Consider the following 23651-nt stretch of genomic DNA (forward strand, 5'->3'; position numbering starts at 1 on the left):
CTGCCAGGCTCTGGGCATGTCTGAGACCATGCAGGTCTGGGTGTTTCCCGAGTGCACACACTGAGCCCAAGCAAGAGGACGGGGCTGGTCACATTTCAAGATCAGCCCTCAGCTGGACATGGTGAATGGCCAGGGCTGGAAATGGCTGCTAGGGGGAATAGGACTGGGGGTGACTTTGGGGTAAGGGACAGTGCATGGGGTGGAGGAGGCTGTGTCAAGGACATGTGCTGGGCACAGAGACTAGGGACAGCAGCAAACTCACAGGGCTGCTGAGTCATGCTTCCTTCAGTGCAAGCCCTGACGCAGGGTCCCAGCCTCCCTTTCGATGCCACCGTTGAGGAGGGGCGATGGCACTAAGAGATGGGTAGTTGTGAGCACCGGCCCTTCTTCATCCACTACCCAGGCCTGGTGGGCACCAGGACAGTGAGGACTTCTGCCTCTGCACCATGAACATTGTTTAGGGCACCCACAGTCTGGGCATTGTCTTGGATTAGGTGAACGCTGGTATTTTTGTCTCTGAGGCAATTTCCAGCCTAGGTCATCTCTGTTCTGAGCTCTCCCTAACCCTCTGCTGATCTACCTGGCTGTTCCTGGCCCCCTCCCCATCAACCCTGCAGGGCCCCAAGCTGGCGGTGCTTGCTCTGCAGAGCCATTTGGCTGTGGTGCCTGGGGTCACAGGGTGACTCCACACTGGCCTTCCTGGTCAGGGTGGGAAGCAGCTCCAGCTGGATGGGAGGATGCTGCTAATCTCCCCAGTGCACTGGGGAGATCCAGTTTATACAGGGAGCCTGTGGGGGAGTCAGCTCCACCCAGTGTTAGACACACTCTTACACAGGCTCCAGGTGAGACAGAGCAGGTTCGTGCCTCTGGACAAGTGAGACAAATCCAAACATTTGTCTTCGAACATGATCACCACAAGTAACAATAACAATAAAGATAATGATAATGAGACTGGTAACAATAATGATAATACATCAAAGCACCATTGGGATGGGATATCCTGGGAGTCGTTTATGGAGAGGGATGGGGAGTTTATCACTATTGCAAACCTTTCATGTAAGCCCTTTCCTAACTGCATCCTTGAGCTCCTGGTTCCTCATGCTGTAGGTGAGGGGGTTCACTGCTGGATGCACCACCGAGTACGGCACTGCCACCACCAGATCCAGGGATGGTTAGGAGATGGAGAGGGGACTTCAGGTGCTGAGAAACAGGGAGACCACAGCCAGGTGAGGAGGCACATGGAAAAGGCTTTGTGCCATCCCTGCTCGGAGGGGATCCTCAGCACAGTAGTGCAGATTTTCACACAAGACCCAGGAGGGTCCCGTAGGGTTTGTTGAGAAGGGTTGTGCCGTCTTGAAGCGCACGGAGTCAGGGAAAGTTCTTAGCTCAGGCACAAACACTGAAGCTCTGACACCACAGGGACCCGTTATCTGACCACGGCGCAAAAGAAGCATTTTTAACCTCACCACGTGCCTTCCTTGTGCTTATTTGGTTCATTGCCCTGGAACACGCCAGGAGAGCACCACCGGTACTGCAGGTAAGACGTGAGCAATGCCCTGCCCACCCGCTGCCAGCTGCCTGAGGGGCCATTTGCCCCGGAAGTAAGTCACTCCTCTACTGGTCATGTGCTTTGTGGGGATTGCCTGGAAGGAGCGGCCACCCCTTCTGCTTTACCCGGAAGTACCTCTGACCCAGAATGCCCTTCCCCTCCATACCCAGGGCTGCCATTTTGGTTTGGCCACCATTTGGGGGGCTGCCATTGTATGAACAGGGGCTGCCATTTTCATGGGAGTGGGGCTGCCATGTTCTTAAAACTATACTGCTCTGTGCTTGGCTGATAGCCACTGCTTGCCAGCATCAAACCCACGTGTTCTCAGGAAGTCCTATAATTGACTGGCAAAAGGACTCTCCCTCCCTGTGCACCCAGAAGCACATCAGCAAAGGAAGCCCCCTGTTGTTACAATGCAGGGAGTCCCCCAGTTCGGACAGCCTCATTCCCCACATGTTTCATGCTGCATTGTGGTTGGGCGGCAGCCATTTTTTGACACCATATACCCCCATGTTCTCATGCAGCCCTGTGACTGGCTGCCTGCCTGCTTTGGACAAGGAAGTGCTCAGATATAAAAATATATATTTGTATTACAATATATACATTTTTAGAAATATATGTGTGAGTGTACAAATATGTATAAATATACTTTTATTTATTTATCATATATACGGTATTTTAAATATATATACCTTTCTATAGATGTATGTATGTGTATACATTTATATCTATATTTTTTTATTTATATAAAAACATTTATAAAGCCAGAAAAAATTAAATATATATAGCCATTATCAATAGGTATAAAATGGAGAAAGCCTTCTTCAATAAGAGCTAATGAATGAAGAATTAGAGTTTAAATGTGAATAGAAAGAAAATTACAAAGGGTGGGTCGAGGTCCCCACTTTACCAGGCTGCAGAAGAAGCCCAGACATGTCTGGGTTGGGGGGAACTTGTCTGGGTTGGAAAGAAGAGCCCAATCCTGGGAAGTGGCCTAGGAGGCCCCAACATCCCAGACCAGCTCAGCAGGACGGCCACGCAGGGTTACTGGGGCAGCCTCTGAGCTTTCTTGGTGCCGCAAGACACAGGCAACGCTGTCTGCGAACATGGAAAACCAGGACAAAATGCCAACTTCAGAAGAATATGCGCATGGGGACCATATGGAAAAGACCCAAAGAGGATCTCAAAAAAGACCACGAGAAGCAGAAGAAACAGCCAGTGAGCCCATGAACTGCAAAGTGGATTTCGAGGTGCCAAACAGAGGCAGGGTGGTAGTGGGGAACTCCCTTTCCCCATGGGCGTGGGGGATCTCACAGCTACCTGCAAGACCACTGTGCGGTGCAGAGTTGCTATTTAGATTTCCTTGTCCTTAGGTTGATAACCTGATGGAATGTTTCAAAAAGCTCTGGCTGAGTGAGTGAGGGGAGAAGTCAGGAGTGTGCTGGCACTTGTCCAGGTCCACCTGAGCCACACCAGCCAAAGCCAGTGTGCTGTGTGTATGTCATGTGAAAGGATGGGGAAGGGGGTGAGGGGTGGTGGATGTAATGTACATTTGTATTGAATACTGTAGGACCTGAGCAGGATGCAACTGGTGTGGAAGAAGGGGTGGAGATTGTACTGGGTGTGGCTGGGACGGAGTTAATTTTCTTGTTAGCAGCCGCTATGGTGCTGTGCGTTGCCTTGGTGGCCAAAACAGTGTTGAGAACACACTGACATTGGAGCTGTTGCTGAGCAGTGCTTGCACAGTGTCAAGGCCTTCTCTCTTTCTCACTCTGCCCCCACAGCGAGAAGGCTGGGGGTGGCAAGAGGCTGGGAGGGGAAAAGCCAGGACAGCTGACTCCAACTGACCAAAGGGATATTGCACACCATATGATGTCATGGTCAGCAGTAAAACTGGGGAGGGGTGTGTGTTCTTTGCTCAGAGACTGGCTTGGCATCAATCTCCTGCTGTGAGTGATTACTTCTCCACTTATTAAACTGTCTTTATCTTGACCCATGAGACTTTTTCCTGGCTTTTGCCCTTCCAGTTCCCTCCCCCATCCCGCTGGTGGGGAGTGAGCAAGTGACTGGGTGGGGGCTGCCACATGGGGTCACCCACCACACGAGCACAGAGCAAATAGGTTGGTATGTGCTTGTGAGGTCACTGGTGCCTGAGGAGATCATAGGCTGGGAGCTGGCACATGGCCTGTGGAAGTGTTGTGAGATTGCTGATGCCTGAGTAGCTGATAGGCCAAGAGCAAGCACATGGCTTGTGTTGGAGCTTGTGAGGTCACTTGTGCCTTGATATCTCATAGGCAAGCAGATAGCAAGTAGGTGGATATGTGGTGGTCAGGTCACTGGTGCCTGAGTAGCTGATAGGGAGGAGGGAGACACATGGCTTGGGTATGTACTTGTGATGTCACTCTTGGCTGAATAGCTGATAGGCCTTGATCAGGAGCATGGCCCTTATAGGTGCTCGTGAGGTCACCTGAGGCAGAGTACCTCAACAGCAAGGACATGGCAAATGGGTGTGTAGAATCCTGTGAGGTCACTGGTGCCTGAGTAGCTGATAAGGCAGGAGCAGGCTTATAGTTTGTGTAGGTGGTTTTGAGGTCACTGCTGCCTGAGTAGCCGATAGGCCAGGAGCAGGCCAATATCAGCAGTAGATGCTATGGACATCACCTGTGGCTGAGTAGCAGATAGGCCAGGAGCATGCACATAGCTGTGTATGAGCTTGTGATGTCGCTGGTGCCTGAGTAGCTGATAGGGCAGAAGCTGGCACATAGCTTGTGTAGGTGCTTCTGATGTCACCAAGTCAATATTTAGACCACAACCAAATATGGGGTTTTGGAAGAACCATCATTAGCAGCAGCAGTCCATACACTGCACACACACGTGTGACAGTGTAACTCATGAGCACACAGCGATGGCAGTAGGAGTGTGAGGTCACCATCAGTATAACCCGTGAGCACACAGCAGCGGCGTAGGAGGGTGTGAGGTAATGTCACGGATGACACCCCATGGCTGTGGGGCTCGGTGCAGAGCAGCCGTGTGCCCCATCAGAAGGGCATGATGTGGGACGGGAGCTGCCCCCCGTGTGTCTGCGAGGCCGAAGGAGCAGCCCCTGCAGCCCTGGCTGGAGCAGTCGGGGTGGGGGTGGCTCGGGGCACCGCAGGGATGTGCCTGGGCACGGTGCCAGAGGAAACCACAGGCTTCCTGCCCGGGCGCTGTGGGGGGAGCAGGGGAGCGCTGAGGCCACGTGGGCTGTGGTTTGTGCACCTGCAGGCTGCAGCTCCCGAGCCACCCATGGGGAATAACGGCCCCTCGGTGACATGTCAAGAGGCAGGGATACATCTGAGCCTCTGGGCTGCGTGTCTGCAGGGACATGTCCCAGCTCCAGCTCATTTCAAGGGACCTTCCATGGGGCTCTCCAGGGAGGAACGGCTGAGCAGTACTCCTGGGATGGGGCTCTGGCCTGAGCTAGGCCCTTTCCCAGCTGCTGCTCCAGCACAGCAGGATCTGAAGCAGGGGCAGGGGCTGTTTCCTTCCCTTCCTGACACAGCCCTGGTGCAGTCCCAGCCCTGTGGTTCCCATGGCACAGGGATGGCTGGACACTCGCACCTTGGGCTGTTGGATGTGCCCGGTATAGGAGATGCTCAGTGCTCCTGGTCCACACAGCAGGGTTCAAGGCATGAAAAATCCGTTTTCCCCCACTACAGCCGGCCCTGTCCTGTGACGCACCACCACCACAGTGACGTGACACCTGCAGTGGAGCCATCCCTCATATATGGTCATGAATGGCGCTGGAGAAGTTCATTGGAGGGCTGGGCTGTGTCGGAGGGGAGATAGCTCCCGATAATGTCTAAAAAGGTGCTGCTGCTTTGATTGGCTCCTCCTGTAGCTGGGCTGGCATCTGCAGAGATATATTGCCCTCTCGTCATCATTGTCCCCATGAGTCCACAGGAGCTGTGGCAGGGAGTGTGGCGCAGCAGGGATGTGCTGGCAGGGCAGGACTCAGGATGGGCCGAGAGGGAGTCCTGTCCCCTCAGATGCTGTGGCTGCTGCTCTGGGTACAGCTGTGCAGGGGTAAGTGCTGACTGCCCAGGGCCAGGGGCTACCAGGGTGGTCATCAGGATCGCCTGGGAATGGGGTTTCTTTGCAGGTGCTACTGAGACGAGGGGCAGAAGGGGCTCAAGTCCATGGAGCCTGTGCCTTTCCCTGTGCCCATGTGGGTGGGAGAGAGTATCTCCTTTTCCAGGGCTCCAGTGCTTAGGGCAGCCTGTCCCTGGCTGCATTCACAGACACCCTCTCGTGGGGTACCCCCTGTTGCCCAGCACTGTGCCTCTGGAGCCAGTGGTGGCCTAGCTGGTGATGGCAGCCCCCAGAGATCCCCAGAGCACTGCCAACCTCTGGGGTAGCCTCGAGGGTTTGTGTGCTGCTCACTGCCCCCTTAATCCAGGGGAGCCCTGACCCTATGAGGGCAGTGTGTACCCCACAGAGAGAAGGGAGCGGGACATCTACAGTAGAGAGACATCCTTTGTGGAGGGCCTGGCCCAGTGCAGGGACTGGACTGACACCAGGGATGAGGAGAGGAGATGGGTTGGGGGATCCTCAGATTTGTCTCAGTGCTCCCTGGGCAAAAAAAGTGGGGTGGGTTTGGATGGTGGTGGGGCAGGTGGTTTGCAGGAAGCTGCAGGCCTGGGTACACAGGGCTGTTGAGGGGGTGCTGGGCTGGGGAGGAGCGGTGCCCAGTGCAGGGCTGGGCAGGGTGCAGGTGGGTATGGGTGGGGGCAGGTAGCCATTGGTGTGGGAAGAGGTGCCTTGTGCAGTGGGATAGTAGGGGACCCAGCAGAGCTAGAACTGGACACCCCCAGCCTTGCGCAGGCCGTGGGGATAGAAGGGACCTCCACACTGCACTGGGGACAGCCTGAGGGGAGAGGGCTCCCACCCCAGTACCTCTGACTCGACCCAGGAAGGGGTTTCCCCCAGACCTGCAGTGCTGGGGCTTGGCACTCTCCTGACCCCCCCATGTTGGTGTTCAAAGGTGCTGCGGAGGTGAGGCTGGCGAATGGCAGCAGTCACTGTGCTGGGAGAGTGGAGGTGAAACACAGGGGCCAGTGGGGACTGTGTGTGGTGACTACTGGAGCATGGACGACGGCAGTGGTTTGTAAGCAGCTGGACTGTGGGTCTGCTGTTGGAGCTCCTCAGTACGGACACTTTGGGCCAGGATCTGGCCCCATTTGGATGGATGATGTTGGCTGTAATGGCACCGAGTCTGCCCTGTCTGACTGCAAACACGCAGGATGGGGTGAACATAACTGTGCTCACACTCACGATGCTGGAGTGACATGTTCAGGTAAGGTAGCCTGTACTCCACCTTTGGGGCCAGGGGGGGAAGGGACCTTGACTGTGTCCTCAGGGAGCAAGAAGGGGACGCCAGAGCAGGGCCAGTGTGCTGGTCTAACTGCCGAGCTGGGACTGTCATTGCTGATGTCCCCGTCCCAGGGAAAGCCCAGAGGGACCCTACCCCAGGGTGAACTAACCTTGCCACAGTGTCTTAGTCCCCTCAGTCAGTATCTTGGGCTGCAGATGAATCCTCCGTCCCTGCCCCGGGGTGTCCACTCATCTCCACCCATTCTGCCAGTTCCCAGCCAACAATGCTGAGGGTCCCTGTGCTGGAGAAAGCAGGGGGGACTTGCTTGGCACTCCACACCTTGGAGGAACAGCATCAGATGACTGGTCCTCCTGGGTCATTCCCTTCACAGGCATGAGTACCTCAAGTGAATGAAAAGGGCTTTTCAGAGAGGATGAGTGCTGGGCCCTGAGGAGAGAAGCAGGGTGGCACACAGCTCTTCACTGCCTGTCCCCAGGGCTCGGCTCTGTGGTCCAGCACTGCAAGGCTTAGGAACTTTGCAGCTGCTTGACTCTGGCTGCTTCCTTCCACATCACCGCATGCACGGGCTGGCACTGAGCATCCCTGGGACTTTGACAGCCCTGTAGGGGCATGGCTCCATGAAGCTAGCACTGACCACCTGCCCAACCTCTCCTGCCTGCCTATCGATCCCCACACTGCCCCATGGAACAGGGTCTTTGCCAGCACTTCCTGACTCTCATCTGTGCCTGCTGTTACCCTCTGAGTCAGTGTGAGGCCAGGGAGGCATGCGAGTCTCGGGCCCTTTGTCCGGCCATTGGCTTGGGACCTGTGCATCTCAGGCAGAGCAGTGTGTCCCTGGCTGAGGACATCCCCTCCAAAGAGGTTGGAGGGGTCTGGACAGGCACCAGCCATCACAATACTGCACCATTTCTGTGCTCTGTGACATCTCCCACCTAAAAGGAACCTCCCAATGCTCCAGGAACAGCCCTGGGATTAGGTGCACTACTGGCTGCCTCAGGGTGATGTCCTGCCTGGCCCAAAGCTCTGCAGGGGCTGAGCAGGCTGCAGCAGTCAGTATCATCTGGGCCACTTCTCCTGGACCCAACTGCTCACCACCATGCTGGGCAGCACAGGGCACCTTGTGTGGGAGCAGTTTGTCTGAGCAGTACCTGTGGCTGTGAGTCTGCAACAGACACATACCCTCGAGTGCTGTGATGGTGTAGAGAAGGGGTGCAGGGGGCCTGGATGTGTTTGTGTCACCAGCACTCCCCCAACAGCTTCCTCTGGGATGTGCAATGGGCAGTTTGGTCACAGCTTGCTTGGAGGTGATGCAGGATGTGGTCTTGTAGCTGCCAGAGGGCTCTGGGAACTGCCAGGTGTTTTGGTTTTTTCCCAGGATTTGTCCGTCTGGTGGAAGGGAAGAGCCGTTGCTCAGGACGTGTGGAGATCCATGACGGGGACCAGTGGAAAACTGTCTGTGCTTCACACTTTGGTGCCAAAGCTGCTGACGTGGTCTGCAGGGAGTTGCAGTGTGGCAGAGCCCTGCCTGTCGCTGAGGCAGCTCACTTTGGAGAAGGGGTCAGTGCCATGTGGATGGAGAGCGGTGCAGGTGTGGGGAATGAATCCCTCCTCATCTCCTGCCCAGGGGTCCTCCAGGGAGCAGCCCTGCACCCACGCGAACAGCGCTGTTGTCACCTGCACACGTAAGGACTCAGGGACGGGCGTTGAACACTGGGTGAGCTCCAGCCTGAGGGGAGGCAGGTTGTGGGTGTGGGACAAGGGAAGTGGGGTGTCTGTTCCCACAGGCTGGCAGAGAGGTGACCTTCCTGGGGGATCCTAGACAAGGGCAGGGCTGGGCTGATGCCAGGACAAGGAGGGGGCATGGTTGGGAGGGCTCACTGGGATCATTGTGTTGTTCGCAGGGGACACAGCAAGACCTGAAGGCAGAGGATAAGCTGGGAGGAGCCCGGGGCAGGCTGTGGTCCAGGGCAGCTGGGGGCCCTGGGGAGAAGCAGCAGTGTGTGCTGGGGGAGCCCTGGGGCAGGTCTCTTCTCAGGGTGCTGGGTGGGGAGGAGCAGGTGCCCTAGGTGGGCATGGGCCAGGGGCAGGTGGCAGCTGGCCGTTGGGGTAGAAGGAGGTGCCAAAGGCTGTGGGGCCACAAATGACCCAGCAGGGCCACAACTGCACACCCCCAGCCTTGCACAGCCCGTGGGGATAGAAGGGAGCCCTGCACTGCCCCGGGGACAGCCTGGAGGGGAGGGCTCCCACCCTGGCACCTCTGACTCCACCGGGCAGGGGTTCCCCCAGACCCCCAGGCTGGGGCTCGCTGTTCTGACTGTCCTTTGTCAGTGTTTGAAGGTGCTGTGGAGGTGAGGCTGGCGGATGGTGGCAAACGCTGTGCTGGGAGAGTGGAGGTGAAACAACAGGGCCAGTGGGGCACGTGTGTGGTAACTACTGGGACATGGACGATGCGCAGTGGTTTGTAAGCAGCTGGACTGTGGGTCTGCTGTTGAAGCTCACCAGTACGACACTTTGGGCCAGGATCTGGCCCCATTTGGATGGATGATGTTGGCTGTAATGGCACCGAGTCTGCCCTGTCTGACTGCAAACACGCAGGATGGGGTGAACATGACTGTGTTCACACTATTGATGCTGGCGTGACGTGTTCAGGTAAGGGGTCAGCCTGTTCCCCACCTTTTGGGCCAGGATGGGGGAAGGGACCTTGACTGTGTCCTCAGGGAGCAAGAAGGGGATCCCAGAGCAGGGCACAGTGATGCTGGTCTACATGCCAAGCTGGGACTGTCATTGCTGATGTCCCCAGTCCCTAGGGAAAGCCCAGAGGGACCCTACCCCAGGGTGAACTAACCTTGCCACAGTGTCTTAGTCCCCCTCAGTCAGTATCTTGGGCTGCAGATGAATCCTCCGTCCCTGCCCCGGGGTGTCCACTCATCTCCACCCATTCTGCCAGTTCCCAGCCAACAATGCTGAGGGTCCCTGTGCCGGAGAAAGCAGGGGGGACTTGCTTGGCACTCCACACCTTGGAGGAACAGCATGAGATGACTGGTCCTCCTGGGTCATTCCCCTTCACAGGCATGAGTACCTCAAGTGAATGAAAAGGGCTTTCAGAGAGATGAGTACTGGGCCTCTGAGGAGAGAAGCAGGGTGGCACACAGCTCTTGACTGCCTGTCCCCAGGGCTCGGCTCTGTGGTCCAGCACTGCGAGGCCTCAGGGCTTGGTGGCTGCTTCACCCTGGCTGCTCCCTCCACATCACCACAGTCACAGGTGGCATGGGAAATCCCTGGGGTTGTGACAGCCCCGCGGGACATGACCCTGTGCAGGCAGCACTGACCCACTGCCCAATCTCACCTGCCTCCCCACGGCTCCCCACACTGCCCATGACATGGGGCTTTGGCAGCACTTCCTGATCCTCATCGGTACCTGCTGTTCCCCTGAGAAGCGTGCATGGCCCAGGGGGGCATGCGAGTCTCCGTCCCTCTGTCCGGCCAGTTGATCTGTATTGTGCGCTGGCGTCCCTGACTGAGACACCCCCTCAGCAAGCATCAGAGGGGTCTGGACAGGCACCAGCCATGATACAGCTCACCATTTCTGTGCTCTGTGACATCTCCCACCTAAAAGAACCTCCAATCCTCCAGGAACACCCCTGGGATCAGGGTGCGCTTCTGGTTGCCTCAGGGTGATGGTCCTGCCTGGCCCAAAGCTCTGCAGGGGCTGAGCAGGCTGCAGCAGTCAGTATCATCTGGGCCACTTCTCCTGGACCCAAACTGCTCCCACCGCTGCGGTGCTGGGGGAACCATGCCAGGCAGCACAGGGGACTTTGTGTGGGAGCAGTTTGTCTGAGCAGTACCTGTGGCTGTGAGTCTGCAACAGACACATACCCTCGAGTGCTGTGATGGTGTAGAGAAGGGGTGGAGGGGGGCCTGGATGTGTTTGTGTCACCAACACTCCACCAACAGCTTCCTCTGGGATGTGCAATGGGCAGTTTGATCACAGCTTGCTTGGAGGTGATGCAGGATGTGGGCATCTAACTGCCAGAGGACTCTGGGAACTGCCAGGTGTTTGGGTTTCTTCCAGGATTTTTCCGTCTGGTGGAAGGGAAGAGCCGTTGCTCAGGACGTGTGGAGATCCATGACGGGGACCAGTGGAAAACTGTCTGTGCTTCACACTTTGGTGCCAAAGCTGCTGACGTGATCTGCAGGGAGTTGCAGTGCGGCAGAGCCCTGCCTGTCGCTGAGGCAGCTCACTTTGGAGAAGGAGTCAGTGCCACGTGGGATGGAGAGCTGCAGTGTGTGGGGAATGAATCCCTCCTCATCTCCTGCCCCAGGGGGTCCTCCAGGGAGCAGCCCTGCACCCACGCAAACAGCGCTGTTGTCACCTGCACACGTAAGGACTCAGGGAGACGGGGGCTGTGCCAGGGGTCGGGGAACAGAGCAAGGACCGTACTAGGCTGGGTGTGGGGACAGGAGGGATGATGGCATTGTCTGCAGCATGAAAATAGTTGAGAAGGAGAAGAAAGGCATGCTGTTCCTCTGGCCTCTCCCCCAGCTCCTGAGGGTACAAGAGCACCAATCCACCCTCTCTCCTCCTCCTCTGTCCCCAGAGTACACAGGGTTCAGGCTGGTGAACGGCAGCACAGCGTGTGCGGGGAAGGTGGAGGTCCAGGTGCTGGGGACCTGGGGGACCCTCTGTGCCTCCCGCTGGGATCTCTCGGATGCCCACGTTCTCTGTCATCAACTCAACTGTGGGTTTGCTGAGGCCATTCCTGGAGGAGAGCATTTTGGGAGAGAGACTGGCCCTGTCTGGAGAGACTCCTTCCACTGTGACGGCACTGAAGCCCACCTGGCACAGTGCCCAGTGATCACCCTGGGGGCCTCACCATGCTCCCACGGGAACACTGCTGCTGTCATTTGCTCAGGTGAGTGCCGGAAAAATGCTGCATTAACTCCATTTGCCCTTTGTGTGTGACACGGCCACCCAAAGCAGGGGTCCCATGGCAGTACCAGGCTGAAGTTCTCCCTGGAGAAACCCTGGCATCCCCAGGAGCCATCTGGAGGGCTTTGCCTGCTCAGACTGACCGCTCTGCTTTGGGAGAGCTGAGCACTGAACGGAGGCAAGCATCTACCCCCAGGGCAGTGCCTTAGCCCCAGCGCCACCACCAGGCCTGGGCTCCTCTGTTCTCATACTGTGGGACGAGCCCAGGACAGGGCTGCAGGGCTCTGCTCCATCCCTCTGGCTGCAGACAACCACATCGCATCCCCGCAGAGAGCCCTGCAGAGCCTCATCCCACAGGCAGGCAGGAGCTGCCTGGGTGCTCCCAGCAGCAGCAGACCTGGGTGTGAGCTGCAGAGAGGACCCAGGCTTTCCCTCACTTCTCATCAGCAAAAGGCTCAATCTTGTCCTGTTTGGTCAGAAAATCCCCCCTCGTCCTGCTCCCTGAAGGATGCCCTGCTCCCCAGTGCCGCCGATGGCTGTGGTATCTCTGTGTCCCAGGCTCAGCGGCTTTGCATCCCTGCGGCTGGTGGGCGGAGGGAGCCGGTGCGACGGACGAGTGGAGATCTTCCAGCATGGGATGTGGGGCAGAGTTCTGGATGATGAGTGGGACATGCAGGAGGCCAGTGTGGTGTGCCGGCAGCTGCGGTGCGGAGAGGCAGGGACAGCCTACAACCCCCCAAAGCCTGAGCGAGGGACGGGCCCCGTGGGGCTGCGAGGGGTCCGGTGCGCAGGGCACGAGGCCAACCTGGCCCTCTGCAACACCTCCCTGCCGAGAGTGCACCGGCAGCAGGGGTTGCGGAGGATGTGGGAGTCATTTGCTGGGGTGAGCAGCACTGCATGGGCCCCCCAGGTGACGGGGTGGGTGGGCAGCCAGGCCCTGACAGCAACTGGGCTTTCTACCCACTACAGGGAGCCGGTGGTCCGGCTGGTGAACGGGACTGGGCGCTGCTGCTGGGAGAGTGGAGCTGTACTACCAGGGCACCTGGGGGACTGTGTGTGACGATGGCTGGGACCTGTCTGATGCCGCCGTCGTTTGCCACCAGCTGGGCTGTGGAGGGGCGGTGGAGGCGGCTGGCTCTGCTCGGTTTGGGGAAGGCTCTGGCAGATCTGGCTGGATGGCGTGAACTGCTCTGGGGCCGAAGCTGCTCTCTGGGACTGCCCTGCTGGGCCCTGGGGGCAGCACGACTGTGGGCACAAAGAGGACGCGGGAGTCATCTGCTCAGGTGTGTGCCAGGACCTGTGGTGGGAGCCTGGTTCCTGGGGAGGCCAGGACACAAGGAGAGCCAGGCATGGCCAAGGCTGTTCCTGACTGCCTCTGAGCTCCTGTCCGAGCCCGTCCTGTGGACACCCATGCACAGGCACCCTCAGTCCCACTGGGGGTCCCTGGGGAGCTCAGCTGTCCCCGAGGGTTAGCGGGAAGTGCAGGGGTGTCTGTCCGTCAGGGACTTCTCTCTGCCCCTGGGTGCAAGGGGAATTTGCTGGCCCTGCCCCTGCCCGCCTGAGGGCCTGGGGGGTGCAGAGGTGTCCTGGCTCCCACAGCCCCACACCAGCCTGTTCCCCCTTGGTGCCTTTCCTCGTAGAGTTTGTGGCCCTGAGGCTGGAGAACAGCGACGGCTGCTCTGGGCGCCTGCAGGTTTTCTACAACGGGACATGGGGAGCATTTGCTCCAACTCGATGACTCTTGACACGGTGTCGCTGGCATGCAAGGAGCTGGGCTGCGGGGATGGAGGATCCCTGGAAACACGCCTGCCCTACGGCAGGGTGTCTGGCCCTGCCTGGCTGGATAACGTGCAGTGTGGGGAGAAAACCAGCTCCTTCTGGCAGTGTCCCTCCACTCCCTGGAACCCGCAGTCATGTGAAGACCTGCGAGATGAGATCCACATCACCTGCAATGGTAACTCAGAGCAACCTGGGCACCACTGTCACCCCAGCTCCTGCTCCCTGGTGGGCACGGCCAAACACAGAGAAAGAGCTTGGAAGGGCTTTTCCTTGCCATGTCAGACCCTTCTGCTGCTGGTGGCACAAACGTGACCACAGCCACCCACGTCCAGCAGCAGTTGCCACCCAGGCTGCCAGCAGCACCTGCGGGAGGCAGAGGCATCTCCAGGTGAGGTCTCAGAAGAGACCAGACAGGGTTCAGAAGAGCCTCCCCTCCATGGACACCCTCCTGCTGCTCTCTGAACCAGGGACTTTTGGGGCTGAGCAGTCAGGGTCCCCCCACAGTCCTGCGTGTGTCCCCTGAATGACCAGGTTCGGTTGCTGCCGTGACCAAGATGGCACAGGGAGGTGCAAGCAGAGCTCAGCCCTGCTCTCTTCTGCACCATCCCCTGAACCAGCCCCTTCACCACAGTGTTTCCTTCTTCAGGGGGACGCCCAGAAATGCCCCCGACCCGTTGGCCCCGTGCCCCAACTCCACGAGCTGCACAGGTAGGGAGCTGCTCCCCTGTGTACCCTTCTTGTCTGGCAGGGCTCTGCCTGCTCTCTCAGTGCCATGGGAGGTCTTTGCCTTCTCCAGCAAGGGAGAAGATTCGTGCAGTGGGAGGCAAGGACAGGTGCTCGGGCAGAGTGGAGGTCTGGCACCGTGGCTCTTGGGGGACGGTGTGCGACGATTCCTGGGACATGCGGGATGCTGAGGTGGCATGCAGGCAGCTGGGCTGTGGCCCCGCGGTGTCTGCCCTGCATGAGGCTGCGTTTGGGATGGGGATGGGCCCTATCTGGCTGGAGCAGGTGGAGTGCTGGGGGACAGAGCTGTCTCTGCAGGACTGCTGGGCCCGTCCTGGGACAGCGGTGCTTGTCGGCATAAGGAAGATGCTGCCGTGCGCTGCTCAGGTGAGTGGCAGGGCTGGGAGCCCTTGCTCGGGTCTTGGCAGGAGCTGGGGAAAGCCTTACACCCACTTGGTCTGGGCATGGGCCCTGACCTCCCAAGAGAAGGAACATTTCTGTGGAGTGCAGGAGGCTGGTGCCAAGTGCGGAACAGCCTCGGTGGAACTGGATGTCCTCTGGCCACTGCACGTGGGCCCTGCAGCCCCAGAGCTATCCCCTGGGCTGCCTGTGCCTTCCTGCCTGCCTCCCAGAGCAGAGGCGCTGGGCCCTGTCCCGGCCTCCCTTTCTAGCACTACAGGAGGGGCAATTTGGGGGGGATGTGTCAGGGGCATCTCCAGACACACACAGGGTGTGCTGGGGAGGAGGCTCCCTGGGACCCGCACACCCACCCTCTCAGCCCAGCTCTCCTTTGCCTCTTCTGCAGCTACACCCAGGACGGCAGCATTCCCACCCCAAGCAGGTAACTTGTCCTCCCCCGGGGCTGGGTATCCCCAGGGCCAGGCTGTGACCCACAGCTGGATGGAAGGGGCTCCTTGCTGGGGTGTGAAACTCCCAGGAGGAGGCACTGGGGTGGGGTGGGGGTTAGGGAGGGTTGTAATTTACTCAGCAGGGTAGAAGCTTGCCCATCACTCTCCCCTGGGGCACTCCACCCCTTGCTGCCTTGTGTGATGGGGGTCAGGACTGATGCTGCCTCCACCTCTCCCAGGCCTGGTGCTGCCCCTTCCATGTTCTTGCCCATGCAGATCCCACTCGAGGCCGTCTGACTGGCAGCGGGAGAGTCTCAGTGCCCGTCATCATCTGCATCATCCTGGGGGCCCTTCTCTGCCTGCTCCTGGCCCTCCTGGCCGGGCAAGTGCTAAGCACCAGGACTGGGCGCAGAGGTGGGTCCTTCCACAATGGTGCCAGGGGAAGATACCTCCTGGAAGGGCTGTGGGGTGCTGCGGGATGTCAGTGAGGGGCACAGGCAGAGCTGAGGGGGTGGGACTGTGTGCTGCCACCTGTCCCAGACACCACCCCAGTGAGTGCCTGGCCATGGGGCACCAGCAGCAAGGGGTGGAGAGAGCCCAGAGGTGGGGGAGCTGGCCAGAGGCAAGGAGAGAAACGGGGAGAGTGGGCTTGGGGAGATGTGAGCAGAGGGGAGATGGCCAAGGCTGGCAGTGCTCTGGGTATTGGTGGAGGGCGCTCTGGGGCAATGGAGATGCTCGGAGGAGCGTGGGGCAGGAGGGTCCATTTCCATGGTGTCAGGCTCCCAGCCTGTCCCTCTGCCCAGCCCTGCCCACCCACCAGCAGGGCAGGGGCCCTGCTATAGACCCGTGGGGCAGAGAGAGGGCAGCTCCAGGTGGAGAGGAAACATGGGAGCTGCTCCAGGGTCAGACAAGGGGGCATGACCCAGGGCCAGAGGGCATGAGCGCTGTCTCCAAAGGGATGATGTGAGGGTGATGCTGCCCCAGAGGATCTCCACAGCAATGTTGCCCTCACCGGGGATGTGGCAGCCATGCCTGGACAGTGCAGTGGGGCTGTGCTGTCGGAGCAGTGCTGAGCTGGCCCAAGGAAGAGGTTTGGGGGAGCACAGTGGGGTCCCATTGGCTCTCTGCCTGTCCCTCTGCCAGCCCTGCCTCTATCCCCAGGCTCCAGGAGAGCTCAGGAGCTCTTCCCCGAGGCCGTGTATGAGGAGATCGGTTACAGCCCAGCATGGGAGAAGCAGGCGAGGTTTGGTCGCTCAGGTGGGTGTGGGTCCTCCCTGGAGGTACATCTGCAGGACCCTTTCCCCTGGCCCCAACCCAGAGCTGATCCCCTGAAGCCCCCCAGCCCGTGGTCCCTGCAGCACTGGCGCCATGTAGTGTGTGGGGAGAGCATCCAGGTCCTGGGCCCAGGAGAGGAGCTTTCTCCCAACCACCTTTCACCGGCCCAGCTGGACAGCCCCTCTCTTTCTGCCCCTGCACCCCATGTGACACCCAAGGAGGGAGGGAAGGGGCTGTCCTAGGGAACCTCTGGGAGCACCTTTGAGACAGGGTTTGTGCCAGGGGAGCAGGGTAAATTCCCAGCCCTCTTCCCCATGCAGCCCCAGCTCTGTGGGTCCCCCTTCCCCAGCAGCGCTGACCATGGGCCAGGTCAGTGGGGCTCGCTCCATAACACCCACTGTGCATCTCTCCAGGCTCTTCTTCAGAGGAGTCCCTGAGCCAGCTGCAGGCCTCCCCTGGGCTCAGCGAGGAGGAGGATGGTCTGGCATCAGCAGCAGGTAACAGGGGCAGGAAGGGCTTGACCTCCCTGCAGACATGTGATGGACAGAGGTGTCACTGAGTGTCAGTGTCAGAGATGGGGAGGACATGGGGGTCTCCTGTGGCGCTGCCAACACCAGTGTCTCAGCCCTATGTCCCTGTGCATCCTCCCGTCCTCTGCTCTGCAGGACGTATCTTCTCACTGTCACCAGCTCCCCTCTCCTTTCAGATGTTCTTGTCCTGGCTGCAGGTGAGCCAGCGCATGGCTATGATGATGCCAGGGAGGTTTCTGACCCTAGAGAGGATGCTGCCCCTGAGCAGGGCGAGTGGGAAATGTCCAGGGTGCCAGAGGAGGGAGCAGGGCCCAGGGATGCACCCAGAGGTGAGAGGGAAATTTAGCACTGCTGGTTCCTGGGGTGCCATCCCCGGTGGCACCTGAGTCACTGCTGTCCTGAGACCCCAACCTCCTGGGAAGGGGGAACCTGCCCCAGGAGTTTTCCTTGGAGGGACTGGGGGTGGGAGAAGGAGCTGAATGTGGTGAGGAGCTGGGAGGAAGATGATGTACAGACCCCATGAGGTGAACTGCAATGTCCTGCCTTGCTGCCTGCAGGGGCCAGCCTGCGCTCCCAGACAAGTGTCGGGGTCCCCAGAGCTGAAGGAGACACCTTGTCCCTGTCCCTGGCGAGCATGGGCTATGATGATGCTGAAGAGGTGTCTCTGGCACATCCCCGTGAGGACACAAAGGCTGTGACAATGGAGCTCTGCGCACAACAGTCCCTGAGCCCCAGGCCAGGAGAGCCCATCCCTGCTGTGCAGCTGGGTGCAGCCGGGATGGAGGAGAGGTCTGTGCAGCTGGGAGAGCTGTGAGCACATGGGAACTGTCTCCCTTGACCCATGGGCAGCAGAAACCACCTGGAGTTTCCTCCCTTTTTATTCCCCTCTTTCTGCTGTGCCTCCAGATTTCTTCTTATTAAAAGTCTCTGAGGGCTTTGACCCACAGCTGGTGCTTGCCTGCCCAGGTGGCGGGCTGTCTCCCTGAGGCTCACCAGGGGGAGCAGAGAAGAAGGACATGGCAGTGCGGAAGGGGCGCAGGCTCGGTGTCAGGCTGTGGGGCTGCGAGAGCCCATGGTCCCTGGGGAATAATCCTGCTGACAGAGACATTTCCATCCTGCTGGCCACAGGCACTTTCGAGTCCAAATGGCTCTCTGATAGGTCCCGTGATGCACCTCAGCGGCAGCACCCATTTCCTCACCCGCGGGTTTCCAGCTCCTCTTTCCCCCTGCCTGGGCCCCGCTGGTCCCACAGCGCAGAGGCCATGACAGAGCTGCCAGGACAGGGGAAGCCCTGGGCTTTTGTCTCACAGAAGTGAGCGCTAAGGTGGCTGCAGTGCCCTGAACACCCCAGCCAGCCCCAGGTGGGATCAAAGCCCACAGATTACCTCCCATAATGGTCAGGAGGCAGCTCTGCTCCCCACTGCCCCAGCACAGGGTGCAGAGCCATGTTCAGGGACACGTGGGGCTGAGATTCCCTCTCCTCATGCTCTGCCAGGACCCATCTCCATTGCTCCTCCATTGCCTTGGGCCCTCGCAGACCCCGAGCACTACTGCCACAGCCGCAGAGCTGCCTTCTTCCTGAGCAGGGGCTGTAAGGCCCCACGGCAGCCCTGGGACCCCCTCCTCCTGCTCCCCTCCAGCCCCCACCCCTGCCCTCCTGCTGCCTTGCCAGGGGTGTCAGTTTGGGTTTGTGTCGGGGCAGTACTTGTGGGCAGGTACAGGAGGGAGGGGAGCAGGGGAGATTGGGGCACCTTTCCCTCAGCGCTGTTGGAGGGCCAGAGGGATGGAGAAAGGATCCCCACGAGATGTGTGCTGTAGCCAAAAGCCGTGGTCCAGCCCCTGGCCTAGAGAAGGGCTCATCTGGGAGGATGCTCATGTGGGCACATTTCCATGGCAGATGAGATTTTGTGTCCCTCCTCTAAAGCAGGTGCTGCTGGGAGCTGAGCCAGGGTCCCTCTCCCTTGGCCGGGGCTTTCACCTGCCCCTGCCCCGCAGAGAAGGCTCTTACGCAGGAGCCAGTCGAGGAGAAGGCTTTGACACCTGGGCAGGACCTGGCACCTAAACTGCCCTCCCTGCTCCCGCTGGTGGGTCTCCACACCCCTCTGCCTTTTCCCCAAAAGGCTCCTCTGCTGTGGGCTGGAAGGTGCATTTGCTGTCTGTGGCAGGCAGGGTTCCCTGTGGGGAGTTACTGCAGCTCAGTACTGCTGCAGACAGCAGGATCTGGCCCTAGAGGAGAAGAGGGGAGGAAGCGGCTGTCACCAACATCCTCTCCCACTTCAGCATTGCCCCATTCCCTGCCGGGAGCTCCACCACCCCTGGGGTGACGCTGGCGGGTTCTGGGGGAAGCCCAGGCTCACACACCCCTTTGCCCCATACCCTGGAGCCTTCCTGCTGGCAGCCCCCATGGGAGAGCAGCGTTCCCAGGGCCAGACGCCCACGATGATGGGTGACATACATGGGCACTGCAAACACAGCCTCCATCCCCTGGAAAACTCCCACCGGGGCAAGCTCCAGCCCTGCATCTCAGAGAAGTAAGGTGAAGTGAAGTAAAGAAGAAGGGGGAGTGTTATCTTCTGAACACAGGATGGTGGGGGTCTATGGGCAGCATGGACACGACCAGCAGAGTCAAGGTGCCCCAAGTGGGGACCAGGGCAAAGAGCCCAGTGCCTGTCCCGTGCCACCTCGCCGCCAGCTCTGCCCTCCCGTAGGTGTAATATTTCTCCCTTACTCTGGCACCTGGCAGAGGTTTGCCTCCTCCTCCTTGGGGAGATGAGCCACAGGCCTGTGTGTGCTTGAGGGGGCACCACACCTGAGCGGAAAGTACCTGTTTCATGGCATTTTGGGACCTGAACAGTCTGGCCCTGCGGGCTGGGTCCATTCTCTGCAGCAAAGCAGGATTGTCACTGTGCCCCAGATCTGTGGTTTCTCCTGCAGCTCCCGAGGACCTACCTGAGGGGGGTCACAGTGAGACCCCAACTCTCAGCACTGCTGCCCCGACGCTGGGCAGAGCATGGCTGTTTAAAGTCCACGGGAGAGCAACCTTATTTCTCTGAGGCTGGGCTCACTGCTCCTGGGGGCTGGGCACCCTGCAGTGAAAGTCCATGTCTCATACCCCATTTTGGTTACAGGTGTTATTGCCAAGGGAGCAGCCAAGGCACCATCTCCTGGCCCTCACTGCCTGTGCATGGCGGTGGACAGGCCTGTGCCTCCCCAATGCCATCAGCACAGGGTGGACAGAGACACCAAACACCCCAGGAGCAAGAGCTGGGCACCGGCCCTACCAGTCCCACCTCAGCAGGGCTGTGCCTGACCTCAGCAGCTCCAGGTTCCCTGAGCTGAGGCTCTGCTCAAGCCACTGGTGATGGTGGAAGGAGAAGGACCTGGAGACAGGGTCAGCGTAAGAAATGTCATTCCTCCAGCTGGGAGACCCACAGCCCCGCTCAGGCTCGTCCAGCTCAGACACCCCTCCCTGCTGGCACAGAGGGGTGCTTCCCACATGGTATGGGATCTCCACCTGGAGACAGGACAATCTCAGACCCTTACCCCTGGAAAGCCACCAGGCCAGTGTGGCCCTGGTCCCAAAGGACACCTGGGCTGGACCAGCGCCCTCACACCACATCTCTCACTGCAGCCAGAAAGGATTCCTAGTGTGCTGCTGACCTCTGTCCCCTGCCTGAGATCTCCCCACAGGCACGCTCTGCTGCCAAGCACTGTCCCTGGGTGGTGGGTGGGGTGGGTCTGTGGTGCAGGGCAGTGACCCGATCTCAGGTCCAGCACAGCTGCCTGCTTCTCCTCCAAGAGGGGGCTCAGCAGAGGCTGCGCACATAGCCCTCCTCACCTCACAGCCAAGCCCTGGGTGGGCAGGGCAGGCCCACAGGGTCTGGAGAGGACCAGTGCCCCAAGCTCTAACCCGCACCTGCCTGAGGCTGGGGATTCAGGGCAAAAACACCCCATGGAGATGCTGGGGATTGAACCCAGGACCTCCCTCATGCGAAGCGGGCGCTCTTCCACTGAGCTACATCCCCTTGACACTCGCCAGCAGGAGAGACCCTCTCCTCCCATAACGTGTCTATGACAAGCACATCCTGTTGTCCCCTGGGTGCCCAGGGACCTTCTGCAGAAAATAGCACTTGAACCCTTCTGAGATGGGGGAAGTCAGGACAGCCTCTCCGCTGGGGTCTGATTTTGGCACAGTGCTGCACTGCAGAGCGCAGCCCCTTCAACGTCTCTGCAGGGCAACGGGGCAGGAGGAGGCTCTTGCTCAGGCACTTCTCCCATGCTCTGGCCCACTCTAGGGTGGGTTGATGGAGAGGAAAACAACCCTGAGCCTCCTCTGATGTCCAGGGCAACACCCCTCTGGGCCACATCTGTCCCCAACTCCACAGCAGGAGCCGTGCAACAGGGTGAGGGAAATGCCCTCCCTGAGGGGAGGTGCCCCCAGCCTCTGATGGCACCCCAGGGCATGTGGTGGAGGGGACATGGGGGCAGAAATCTTACATCCCCCTCCTCCAGGCACTGGGCCTCTCCCTGCACCCCTCTGTCCCCCACCATCCCTGGAGGTGAGCTGAAGGGCAGGCTTCCACCTCCATGGGGCTGCGCATGTGGCTTGGGCTCAGGGACCTTCCCACTCCTTCAGCACTGAGGCCTGTCCTGACAGCAAAGCAGTGCCCTGGGACAGCCCTGGCTGGGGTCTCTGTGGCAGGGTGGCTGAGCGTGCTCAGCTGTTAACTCAAAGGGCAACGGTTTGACCACACGCAGGGACGGTGTCCCCATGGTGGTACAGCTGGGGCAATTGTGTTGCCCAGTGCCATAGATTTTTCCCAGTGCCATAGATTTTCTCCCTGCTGAGCCCCTGCCTGGCAGAGAGGGTTTGGGGGAATCAAAACCAGACCACAGTCACCGTGGACTTCTGGAGTGGTTGAGTGGAGCTAAGGGGATGGACTGCTCTTTTCTTCTGCTTTGCACACATGGTCCTCAAAGCCATCCTCGGCAATGACTCTCCCATTCTTGCTCAAGAAAGACCTAGAAGGACTCTTTTGGAGCAACGATAATCCTGCAGGCACTACCCCTGTGGCCAACTATTTTCAAGCTCACGCTCAAAGCTGGCAAGACAGGAACTTTGCTTGTTCAGATGGTCTCTCCCTCTCCCCTCCTCTCCCTTGCGCTCAGGCACAACAAAAGCCAAACTTCCCTGGACGTGCATGCCTGGGGAGCCGGCTATGAGGCAGCAGAACTGCACGGGGTTAGAACATGCATGTTGCTGTGGGACTATAGTCCAGTCTGTGCCATTCCTTGGCCTGACTGGGTGACTGGGGAGAGGCTGAGACTGAAGACAAAGGGAGATGTCCTGGGTCAAAGTTGTCACTGTGTTCCTGATGGGCAAGAAGGGTTCTGTAGCAGCAAGAGGTTGCAAGAGGGGAGCCCAGCAGCTTGTTGGAGCTCATGAGCAGGTCTTTCTTCCTCTGGGCAGGGACTGATGGCTGTGAAGGGCTGCAGCTGAGCTGGACACTCCAGTCTGGTGGGTGAGCAGATTTGGGTATGGAAACTGGGGACAGCTGAGACACTTGTGCTGTGAGCCCTGGGTTTGGTGCTGAGAGAATGGAGAACACAGAAGCATGTGTGATGCTCAGGAAATGCAGAGGGAGGTAAATTTGGAGAGTAAAAATGACATCCAGTGGTTGAACTGGGGCTGTTTGGAAGTCACCGTGTGAGAGCTGGTGACCTTCCATGCTAGACCCCAGGGGAGCCACGGTTGGCATTTCTGTCCCGACCTGTGCCCCTGCAGCAGCGAGGAGCCAATGCAGAGGGATGTGTTCATGTGGGGCCCCCAAGGGGTCCCCTGTGCTGCGTGTCTCCCTGCTGATGCCCAGAGAGGAGCACATCTGTGTTTCATCAACCATTGCAGCAGGGGGGCAAAGGGGGCCAAGAAACTCTGCTCAGGGCAGCTTGTGACTGGACAATTCAGGAGCCAATGCATCACAAGGGACCATCCTCAGCATGGCTTTGTCAGCTGTCCCTGGCACATCAGAGGTCTCGGCGTGACAGACCTCTGGAGGGAGGATGCTGCCATTCAGGCCTCAGCGCCAGGGAGTGCCTCTCCCTGGGACTGGGGGGCGGTGGCCTCCCCCATGGGCAGTACGCTCTGCTCTGGGAGAGCATCCTGCTGGGGCAGGATGGAAGAAGGCAGATAGGTTCTGCAAACATCAAAGGGAGAAAATCATTGCTGAAGCCCGGGGTTGAACCAGGGACCTTTAGATCTTCAGTCTAACGCTCTCCCAGCTGAGCTACTTCAGCCCTGCCCCAGCAGCCCTTGTCCCAATTCCACCCCTGCCAGGCCACAGGCTGGCACACACGAGGAGAGCTCCTTGGGGACATTCCCAGGAAAAAGCTGTGCCCAGCACCGGGCACAGTGGACCTGGCCTCTCGCTGCCTCCATGGCCAGGTGGACTCCAGGTGTGGGGTGGGTGCCAGCTTCCAGCAGGAGTGCCAATATATGCATCAGGCCTCAATTACAAAGGTGATGGTGGTGAAGGCAAGTGGGCAGGCCAGGCACATGCAGCTGCAAAGGCTGAGGGTGGAAGAAGTGTGGGGTAGGTGGAAGACCTCTCTCATAGGGAAGAGAGGGCCCAGGGGAGGCAGAGCT

At 59.2% G+C, this 23651-nt stretch overlaps 2 non-coding genes and 2 pseudogenes across 2 annotated transcripts; 1 reads left to right on the top strand and 3 right to left on the bottom strand.

Moving 5' to 3' along the window:
• LOC127026016 (ribosomal protein S6 kinase alpha-3-like) overlaps window positions 1–23651 on the bottom strand; it is a 233403-nt pseudogene that overhangs the window by 40804 nt on the left and 168948 nt on the right.
• LOC127026006 (antigen WC1.1-like) overlaps window positions 12386–23651 on the top strand; it is a 125139-nt pseudogene continuing 113873 nt past the window's right edge.
• Window positions 20962–21033, bottom strand: TRNAA-CGC (transfer RNA alanine (anticodon CGC)). Its single transcript has one exon. It is a non-coding gene; the product is annotated as a tRNA-Ala (tRNA).
• TRNAF-GAA (transfer RNA phenylalanine (anticodon GAA)) lies at window positions 23230–23302 on the bottom strand. The gene has a single exon. It is a non-coding gene; the product is annotated as a tRNA-Phe (tRNA).

Source organism: Gymnogyps californianus, chromosome 26 (genome assembly GCF_018139145.2).
Source record: "Gymnogyps californianus isolate 813 chromosome 26, ASM1813914v2, whole genome shotgun sequence".
Classification (NCBI taxonomy): domain Eukaryota; kingdom Metazoa; phylum Chordata; class Aves; order Accipitriformes; family Cathartidae; genus Gymnogyps; species Gymnogyps californianus.